Consider the following 9,323-nt stretch of genomic DNA (forward strand, 5'->3'; position numbering starts at 1 on the left):
TCCCACGGAGCCCACGCGTCACTGCAGGGAGCCCTGTGGTGTGCCCCTTGGGCTCGCTGCTGCATTTCATCATGGCCTGGCAGCTCTCCTGGTTCTTTACTGGCTCTGCTCTCTGGTGAGGAGATTAATTCTGTCTTCCTCACCAAGGACCCACTCACTGTTCTTAGTAAGCACAACTTGGCACAGCAAAATGCCACTCCCCACAGGCCTTTCTTCTTGAAGTCCCGACCAGTACACTTCGTTGTTTTCTGTTTCTGCGGGACTTGGCTGTGGACTCTGTCTCCATCTCACAACATTTTTCCTTTCCGTCCTGTACACCTTTCCCAGCCCAGAAAAACTGCCTCTCCGTTGCATGCATTGGAGGCTTGTTTCATTCTCTTCTCCACGTGCCAACACTCTTGACACCAACAGGTCTCAAGGTTTGGAAATCCTGAAATCAGTGGAAACCATCAGAGTACAGAGCATTTACAACACTGCTTCCACAGAAATGCACCTTCGCCCATGCTTTTATTAGCCTGATAACACGCAAATAGTCCCTGTCTTTTCTTTACCGTGTCCTGGACTTTGAGGAAAAAAAGCAAACTCTTTATACTTATAAAACCTGTGTTACTGTAAAACAAAAGTTCTCTATCTTCGGTCATCATAAAACCCAGGCTCTATTCTCCTTCTGGGGCCTAGAGGGTCAGTCTCAGGAGTGTTTCTTGTACCTGGGGCAGTTGTGAGCTCTGTCAGGTATTGGCTCCAGCTTATACCTGGACCTGCTTTAGCTCAGGAGGGAGAGCAGCGTGATCAAGTGTTCATAGTTGTTCTGATGTGTTCATGTTGTGAAAAGGAAAATGTTTCTGGAAGGACTTAAAAGAATTGTGCCCCGGGAGAAGTTGGTAGGAGGAAGCCCTTAGATCTGTGTCCCTGGGGACTTGTCCGGAGCATTGGTACAAACAGGGCCTTCTGCCCGATAGCTCTGTTGCAGGTCACCTGTGTCCTGTGTGTAGCCTTTTTAGTAGTTTTACCTGTCGTTTGCACTGTTTAGAGCCTTGTGGTAAAAGATTTGTCAATTGCTTCTTGGTTTGTGCAGAGTCCTAGTGCATGTCAGAGACATTGCCCAGCCAGACAACTGACTTTCCCATACCCTTATTTCCTCAGTCAGAGGCATCACTTTCTCAGATGGCTTCACTTTTTGTTCATTTCTATCACCAGGAAGACTATTCAGCTTTCTCTTTATATATCAGGGAAAACTAGCTTTGTTTATACCATCTGGTAAATGTCACCATGAATAAGACAAGACCTGGAGAACGAAGAGTCACTCATCTGGCACTGTGGACAGTGGAAAGGCACCTGGCTCAGGGGTGCCTCTTTGCAGTCCTGATTTCAGGGTGGATCTGGGTGGGGTGGGAGTCACCCTGAACGGGGAGAGTGAGTTGCAAGCTCCAGGTAAGAAGGGGTTCAGGGCAAGAGCATAGTTGGAGAGGAAAAATTTCCAGTAATCATCATGTTTGTCTGTCAAATCAACTTTGTCCAAATTCTTGTACTGTGGTAATACTTAGTCACCCTATTGTGCTGATGAACACTAGAAATTACTCCTTCCATATCAATAGATTTTTGTACCCTTTAACCAACTCCTCTTCCTCCACTTCCCCACTATCCTTCACCATTCTATTCACCACGTCCATGACATTGTTTTCTTATTAACCCCACGTACAAGTGAGAACATGTGATATTTGTCTTCCTGTGCCTGGCTTATTTCACTTAACATGGTGTCCTCCAGTTTCATCCATGTTGCTGAAAATGACAGAATTTCATTGTTATGGCTGAATAATATTTCATTGTGCACATGTACCATGTTTTCATTATCCATTCATCTGTTGATGGATACTTAAGTTGCTTCCATATCTTGGCTACTGTGAATAGTGCTGCAATAAACATGGGAGTGCAGACATCTCTTTGATACATGGATTTCCTTTCTTTGGGGTATATACCTAGCAGTGGGATTGCTGGATCCTATGGTAACTCTATTTTTAGTTTTTTGAGGAACCTTCATACTGTTTTCCGTCGTGGTTGTATTAACTTACATTTCCATCAGGGTACAAGGCTTCCCTTTTCTCTGCATCCTTGCCAGCATTTATTACTTTTTTTTTTTGTTGATAATACCATTCTAACTGGGGTGAAATGATATCTTATTGTGATTTTGATTTGCATTTCACTGGTGATTAGTGGAGCATTTTTTCATATACCTACTGGCCATTTGTATGTCTTTTTTTTTTTTTTGAGACAGAGTCTCACTCTGTCACCCAGGCTGGAGTGCAATGGCACGATCTCAGCTCACTGTAACCTCTGCTTCCTGGGTTCAAGTGATTCTCTTGCCTCAGCCTCCTGAGTAGCTGGGATTTCAGGCACGCACCACCACGCCCAGCTAATTTTTAGTAGAGACAGGGTTTCACCATGTTGGTCCGGCTGGTCTTGAATTCCTGACTTTGTGATCCGCCCGCCTCAGCCTCCCAAAGTGCTGGGATTACAGGTGTGAGCCACTGCGCACGGCCTGTATGTCTTCTTTGGAAAATGTCTGTTCAAATCTTTTGCCCATTTTAAAATTAGATTATTTGTTTCTTTGCTATTGAGTTGAGTTCCTTACATATTCTGCTTATCAATCCTTTGTTGGATGGGTAGGTAGTTTGCAAACATTTTCTCCCATTCTGTGGGTTGCCTCTTCACCTTGTTCATTGTTTCCTTTGTTGTACAGAATCTTTTTAGCTTGATGTGATCTCATTTGTCAATGTTTGCTTTGGTCACCTGTGCTTTTGAGGTCTTACTCAATAAATCTTTGCACAGACCCATGTACTGAAGAGTTTCTCCAATTTTTTTTCAGTAGTTTCATAGTTTCAGCTCTTACATTTAAGTCTTGAATCTATTTTCATTTGGTTTTTGTATATAGTGAGAGTTCGGGGGTCTCATTTCATTCTTCTGCATATGGATATCCAGTTTCATCGACACTGTTTATTGAAGATACTGTCCTTTCCCCAACATATATTCTTGGTGCCTTTGTCAAAAATGAGTTGGCTGTAAAGGTGTGGATTTATTTCTGTGTTCTCTGTTTGGTTCCATTGGTATATGTGTCTGTTTTTATGCCAGTTTCATGTTGTTTTGATTACTCTAGATTTGCAGCATATCTTGAAGTCAAGTAATGTGATGTCTCCAGTTTTTCATTTTTCTTAGGATTGCTTTGGCTAGCTGGAATCTTGTGATCCTGTGGATTTTAGGATTTTTTTTCTATTTCCAGGAAGAATGTAATTGGTATTTTGATAGGGATTGCATTAAATCTGTAGACCGTTTTAGGTAGTATAAACATTTAAACAATATTAATTCTTGCAATTCATGAGCATGGGATACTTTTCCATCTTTCTGTGTTGTCTTCAACTTGTTTCATCAATGTTTTTCTAACTTTCATTGTAGAGATCTTTCACTTCTTTGACTAAGTTTATCCCTAGGTATTTTATTTTATTTTAAAGGAGTTTCACTCTTGTTGCCCAGGTTGGAGTGCAATGGCATGATCTTGGCTCACCACAACCTCTGTCTCTTGGGTTCAAGCGATTCTCCTGCCTCAGCTTCCCGAGTAGCTGGGACTGCAGGCGTCTGCCACCATGCCCGGCTAATTTTTTGTATTTTTAGTAGAGATAGGGTTTCACCAAGTTGACCAGGATGGTCTCCAACTCCCGACCTCAGGTGATCCGCTGACCTCAGCCTCCCAAAGTGCTGGGATTACAGGCGTGAACCATTAAGCCTGGCTAGGCATTTTATTTTTTTGTAGCTATTGTAAATTGGATTGTTTTCTCAATTTCTTTTTCAGATTACTGGCTGTTGGCATATAGAAATGCTACTGATTTTTGTATGTTAACTGAATAGTTTTAATATTTCCAGGGCAAAGATGTCAGCTAATAGCACAAATTATTAGCAGACACATGTCATTATTTAAATTGGGCAGTAGGTTTCTTGCTTTCAGGAAAACTTTTTAAAGCTTCAATCTAAAATAAATTATTATGTGAAGAGCCAAACCAAAACACCTAGAATAACCTGGACACATTGCTAGCAATGCCTTTAGGCTCTCTACCAACTATTAATGAAATCTGGAAAAAAAAATAAACCAATAACAATAAAAAAAACTTATTTGAAGATGATTTCCTACACATGGGTACACCTCTTAGTCCAAAGTGTGATGGAGATAATCTCTCTCTATTTTTTTTTTTTTTTGACACGGAGTCTTGCTCTGTCGCCCAGGCTGGAGTGCAGTGGTAGTGTGATCTCGACTCACTACAACCTCCACCTCCTGGGTTCAAGTGATTCTCCTGCCTCAGCCTCCTGAGTAGCTGGGATTACAGGCACCTGCCCCCATGCCCAGCTACTTTTTGTATTTTTAGTAGAGATGGGGTTTCACTATGTTGGCCAGGCTGGTTTCGAACTCCTGACCTCAGATGATCCTCCTGCCTCAGTCTCCTAAAGTGCTGGGATTACCAGTGCTGAGCCACCAGCCCAGCCAGAGATAATCTCTTAAAGGGCCTATCTCAGTATGCCACTGTGGTCAGAAGAAGGCAAGAAGCAGCACTCAAATTAACTACAGTGGGTTTTTTTAAATTCCATATTGCCAAGTGCATAGGAAATAAGGGGAAAAGGTCAATTCTTGCCATTTATGTTGTAAGCAACTGCTGCATTGGCTACATTGGTAATTTGCAGTTGCCAGGTGCCAGTTATTTCAGCTGCGTTTCTTTCTTTCATGACATATTTTGAAAATTATTCAGGTCCAATAAACAATATATATGAGCTAATCATTTGATTTTTTTCATTTGTGTGTTTTAGACTTTGATCAAATTCATTTTCCTCTTACTGTTTATTAATAAAGGTTTAACTTTATAAATAACAATCTGATATTAAAATAACCATGCAGTTATTAAGCAAGGGAACTTTATGTGAGTGTTGGATTAAAGTTAAATACCAATGTTAACTTGTCATAGCTTTACAGTTTCTAGAACTGACTTTTGTAACTGAGATCAACTATCTTATAAAGCTTAAGCTATTTTGTAACTTTAAAAAATTGACTCGGTGGGGCCCGGTGGCTCATGCCTGTAATCTTAGCACTTTGGGAGGCTGAGATGAAGGGATCGCTTGTGGCCAGGAGTTTGAGACCAGCCTGGTCAACATAGAGAGGCTCCCATCTCTATTTTAATAAATAAATAAAAATAAAAAATAAAAAAGTGACTGTATTAATTATATAGTAATATGCTATTACTATATTACTTTTTTGTGAGCTTGTGTTTCTGATTCACATTATTTTTGTACTGGATTTTTGAAAATAGAAATAGGTATTTTATAAACAAAGATTCTAGGATGAAGTGAATAAATCCAAGTAATATAAATTTAATTACCCAGCAGTTATTTGAAATTATGAATGCTTTCTGGGGGTATGGAGGGTAACACATTTTCGAATCATTCTTTTCACTTTTGAAGAGGGCTTAAGGTAATGTACAGCCGTGGAAAGTCAAGTAACCAGAACCACCGTCGGTTATTTATGTGATAGAACACTAGGTGGCACTGTTCCTCGAAGGAATTGAGTAGAATTGCATACCAAGAGTCTTTTTTTTTTTTTTTTTTTTTTTGGAGACTGGGTTTAGTGCTCTGTCACCCAGGCTGGAGTGCAGTGGCATCATCATGGTTCACTGCAGCCTCAACTTCCTGGGCCCAAGCAATCCTCCCACCTTAGCCTCCCAAGTAGCTGAGAATACAGGCATGTGCCATTGGCTAATTAAAAAAATTTTTTTTGTAGAGGTGAGGGTCTCACTTTGTTGCCCATGCTGATCTCAAACTCCTGATCTCAAGCCATCCTCCTGCTTCGGCTTCCCAAAGTGCTGGGATTACGGGCGTGCTCCCCAGTGGTTGGCCTCATTCATTATTATTAACTGAAGTCCACACTTTATTCAGACCTTCTTAGTTTTTACCTATTGTCCTTTTTCTGTCTCAGGATCCCACATTACATTTGAGTCATCAGTCGTGTCTCCCTAGGCTCTTCCCAGTAGGGGCAGTTTCTCAGACTGTTTTTGATGACTTTGCTGGTTTTGAGAGCTACTGGTTGGGTATGTATGCCCCTCTATGGGAGCTTGATGTTTTTCTCATGATTAGCAAGAGGTTACAGGATGAACGTGGCAGAGGTAAAGTGTGTCTTCATCACATCATGTCAAGGGTGCATAGTATCCACGCGACAGATCACTGTTGATGTTGACCTTGATCACCTGGCTGGGGAAGCGTTTGCGGGTTTCTCCACTGCACAGTTACTGTCCTCCCTCCCTCCACACTGGAAGAAAGCCAGTTTGCACAGTGAGCGCATAAGGAGCAGGGAGCTATGCTTCAGCTCCTTGAGGGTGAAATATCTACATTAATTATTTGAATTCTTCTGCATGGGAAATTTTTCTCTTCTCTCCTATTTATTTATTTATTTATTTATTTATTTATTCATTCATTCATTCATTCATTCTAGTGTGGACTCGTGGATATTTATTTTATACTCCGGATTATAATCCAATACTATTTTATTTATCTTGTTACTCAAACTGTTCCACGTTTGGCCCCTGGAGACTCTTTTACTTGGCTCCTGTGTCCCATCCTGTGTCCCACTGACAAATCCCTGTCATCGTGGATTTTTGTTTGTTTTAGCAACTTGTTTACTTTTTAATAAAGAGATTTGTTTAGTCTACAAATAGAATTTAGCCCTATTACTGTATGAGCATTTCTCTTTTCCATTACTAAAGGGCTATATAATCATGAAAATTGAAAGACATATGAAAGGAAGAAGAAAAATATTTGTTATTATTTCAGTGTGTTCTCTCAAAATGTTTTATTTTCTTCTCTTATTTTCTGTTTTCATTTGTATTACTTGGCATACTTTTAACTTTATTTTAAAATAGGTACAATTATTTTTTCTAAATAATATGTATTCTGATTATTTCTATTTAACAATACACTATGAACATTTTTCCACTTTCTTACACTTATATAAAATATTCTACATAGTTCAATTAACCTTCCCTTTATAATTGACTAACATTGGCCCTAAAGTATCCTCAGTACATTGCATGATTCTGGACACATAGCTGACTTTTACTACATAGTGATTGGATGAATCAACCATTTAGAGAATTTCAGTTTTGTTGTTGTTGTTGTTGTTTTTTTTTTTTGAGACAGAGCCTCTCTCTGTCACCCACTCTAAAGTGCAGTGGTGTGATCACGGCTTACTGCAACCTCTGCCTTCCAGGCTTAAGCAATTCTCCCACCTCAACCTCCTGAGTAGCTAAGATCACAGGTATGTGCCACCATACCTGGCTAATTTTTTTTAATTTTTATTTTTTATAGAGATGGGGTCTCACTTTGTTTCTCAGGCAGGTCTCAAACTCCTGGGCTCAAGCAATCCTCTTGCTTCGGCCTCCCAAAGTGCTGGGATTACAGGCGTGAGCCACTGTGCCTGGCTGTGTTTCAGTATTTTTGAATCATAAATAGTGATGCAATTAGTACGTCTGAGCCTAGAGTTATTTAAGCAGTTGTACATTATTTTGCATATTTAAGATTTGTAGAAGGTGAGCTGGGTCCAATAATAGCACCAATTTTTTAAACCTTTTGATTCATAGTTAGATTTTACAAATGGGGTAAATTGTATGAGACTAACCCAAGGAAAGAAAGGGAAGAATATTGTCCAGTCTATGCAAATAAGCAAAGGGTCAGTGAGTTGAGAATCTAAACAAAACCAGCTGATTAATTAGAGATAACACTTCCTAGAAAGTCTAATTCAAAGCCTGAGCACTGCCCTTCTCATCTCCCATTCTCACTGCTATGCTGAGACTCAAGGAAATTTGTGCAGCTGATTTAATTCAACTCAGTTCAACAAAAGACAAGAGGAAAATCACCCATGTCCTGTGCAGCACGGGTCGCCGAGCCTCTCCACAGCTCTCTCAGGTGGGCAGAACAGTGGAGGCCAGTGTCAGTCTTCACTGAGAATTCCCTTTCTCCCTGTGATCTCTGCCTGGCTGTCCAAAATGTTCATTACAAAGTTAACATGTATGCCTGAAAATACCAGAGAGGCCAGGCGCGGTAGCTCACACCTGGACTCCCAACACTTTGGGAGGCCAAGGCGGGAGGATCACTTGAGGTCAGAAGCTCGAGACCAGCCTGGGCAACATGGTGAAACTCCTGTCTCGATTAGGAATACAAAAATTAGCTGGGCGGGGCGGTAGTGCACCTGTAATCCCAGCTACTTGGGAGGCTGAGGTGAGATAATCACTTGAACCTAGGAGGTAGAGGTTGCAGTGAGCCGAGATCGAGTTCCGAGAACTCTGGAAGCTAAACTTGTACATTGGATAGGAGCTGGTATATCAAAGAAATGAAACAGATTTCTTTCTGATTTTTTTAAGTATAAAAAGTATTATTTTCTTAAAGATCAGTCCAGTCCTTGTTTGGCATTCCTTGGTGTAACAACATGGGAGTTTCCTTGTGGAGTTTTACATTCACATTTACATAATATTTTATTTTATTTTATTCTATTTGTTATTATTTTTTTTTTTTGAGACAGAGTCTCACTCTGTCACCCAGGCTGGATTGCAGTGGCGCAATCTCTGCTCACTGCAGCCTCCGCCTCCCAGGTTCAAGCGATTCTCACACCTCAGCCTCCCAAGTAGCTGGGATTACAGGCCCCCGCTCCCAAGTCCGGCTAATTTTTGTATTTTTAGTAGAGACGGGGTTTCACTATGTGGACCAGGCTGGTCTCAAACTCCTGACCTCCAGTGATCCACCCACCTCAGCCTCCCAAAGTGCTGGGATTATAGGCCTGAGCTACCCCGCCTGACCTATATAAGACTTTCAATCTCATGCTCGCTGTTAAATGTTGGTTTGGGATGTGCGTCTTGGGAAAATCATCCCCTCGGGTTCTCCTCTGTGAGGAGCTGCGGGGGTTTTTCTTTCTTCCTCAGCCTCAGGCTTAGGCTGTGTCCTAGAAAGAAGGCCCTATTGTTTCAGTCCATAGCACTTGCCTGGAAGTTTGTGTATCTGTGAATTCACTTCCTAAAGGAATGCTTTGTGACTTTATTAATTAAGAAGAAGAAAAGTATTTTTTATCTGACTTTTTGGAGTTGACAGTTTTAATCTAATTATCTAGTTTTTACGTTTTTCATACTTCCTTTTCCTTTATTTCCTACCAAGACTGCAGAGAATGTAGAATATGGTTCCACCATATATATATATCTTTTATATATGAAAAAAATATATCTTTTATATATGAAATATATATATATATATAT

This window comes from Rhinopithecus bieti, unplaced genomic scaffold (assembly GCF_001698545.2).
Source record: "Rhinopithecus bieti isolate Rb0 unplaced genomic scaffold, ASM169854v2 scaffold_62033, whole genome shotgun sequence".
NCBI classification, from domain to species: domain Eukaryota; kingdom Metazoa; phylum Chordata; class Mammalia; order Primates; family Cercopithecidae; genus Rhinopithecus; species Rhinopithecus bieti.